Source organism: Euprymna scolopes, chromosome 12, assembly GCF_053919585.1.
Source record: "Euprymna scolopes isolate OS-2025 chromosome 12, ASM5391958v1, whole genome shotgun sequence".
In the NCBI taxonomy this organism is placed as follows: Eukaryota; Metazoa; Mollusca; class Cephalopoda; order Sepiida; family Sepiolidae; genus Euprymna; species Euprymna scolopes.
Window position 1 is genome coordinate 78,485,600 of NC_136493.1, and position 1,668 is coordinate 78,487,267.

A 1,668-nucleotide genomic window follows, 5' to 3' on the forward strand; every position below is an offset into this window, starting at 1 on the left:
CTGTCTAATGTTTTTCTGGAGTATCTCCAAATATTGCTCCTTCTTCATGGTTCCATCTATCTTGACCAAACTACCTGGACCACTAGCCGAAAAGGAGCCCCAAAACATTAGGCTACCACCACCATGTTTCACCGTGGGTATGGTGTTCTTTGGGTTTTAAGCTTCTCCTTTCTTCCTTCAAACGTAAGAAGCATCCATATGGCCAAACAATTCAATTTTTGTTTCGTCAGTCCACAAAATACTTGAGAAAACGGACTCTGGAGAATTCACATGGGTCCTAGCAAACTTTAGACGTGCTGCAAGGTGTTTTCCGGTGTGCAATGGAGTCCTTCTTGGTCTTCTTCCTTTCAGACCATTTTCATGCAGAGTCCTTTGCAATGTTTGCCTTGATATTTTTATGCCAGAAGACTCCAGATTTTCTAAAATGTCCTTATTAGTGGTGGTTGGATTTGAATTAACACTTCTTACAATATTCCTGGTGGCTCTAGCAGACAGTTTCCTTTTCCTTCCTCTACCAATCAAGTTGTTTGTTGTGTGGTGGCTCTGGAATTTTTTGATGATGCTCTGTACTGTTGCTGTAGGGACCTCAAATTTCTTGGAAATTGACTTGTAACCTAAACCATCCTTATGTGAATTCACAATTTTAGTCCTAAGATCATTACTAAGCTCTTTTTTCTTCCCCATTCTAATAATTTTTATTCTTTTATTGGTTTTCAGTTGATATCATTTTAATTTCTGAAAAATGCAAAAAACGAAATGAAATTAATCAAAGGTTGTATAAAAGCATTCAAAATAAGAATCAAACAGGAAACAAACAGTCAGAAACTCGATTAATACTGAAAAAATAAGGGGGTATGATTATTTTTGAACATTGCAGATTTTATAAATAGCTGTATATTTCTTTTATTACAAGTATCCCGAGATTTTAAAATGACGAAAATGATCAGAAGAGGTTTATTAAGAATATGTATCAATATGGACGTAAACAATAAATTCTTACAAAAGTTACACCTAATAAACTCAATTTTCAAGGGGGGTATGAATAATATCGGGCACAAGTGTATATATATATATATATATATATATATATATATATATATATATATATATATATGTATGTATATATGTATGTATTTCAGGTGATTGTGACATTGTTTGTAACTTCAGGAGGACAAGAAAATGCCTTAAATAATTTTAATTATATTCAAGATTCTCTTCTTCTGAGCATAATAACTACAGGTAAGGAAACTGTTTCATTCTTTGTTCTTATTTGTCTGTGGCTTTGATGCATGCGATTATACAGCAGTTTCCTATGTTTTTACACACTCGTTTGCATTATTGCTGCACTTCGCAAAATCTTTTATGCTGAATTGTTTGAGAAATAAGGATCATTTTAATGATTTATTTATGAGTACTATTAATTTTTAATTGCTTTTTTTAAAACACATAATTTTATGGATAAATTTCTAAACAACAGCAAAAATAGTTGCGATTGTAAACTATACCCGTGCCTAGTTTTTCTTATTCATCTTTTGTTGGTCACCAACATAATGTAGAAAACAAAATAGCTGAAGAGTGCAGCATATAGTTGCAGCGATAGTTGTCTAAAAGTTTTAGCTGACTACATAATGGATTATCCGAGGATCTGAGTCGTAGATCCAGTTTCGC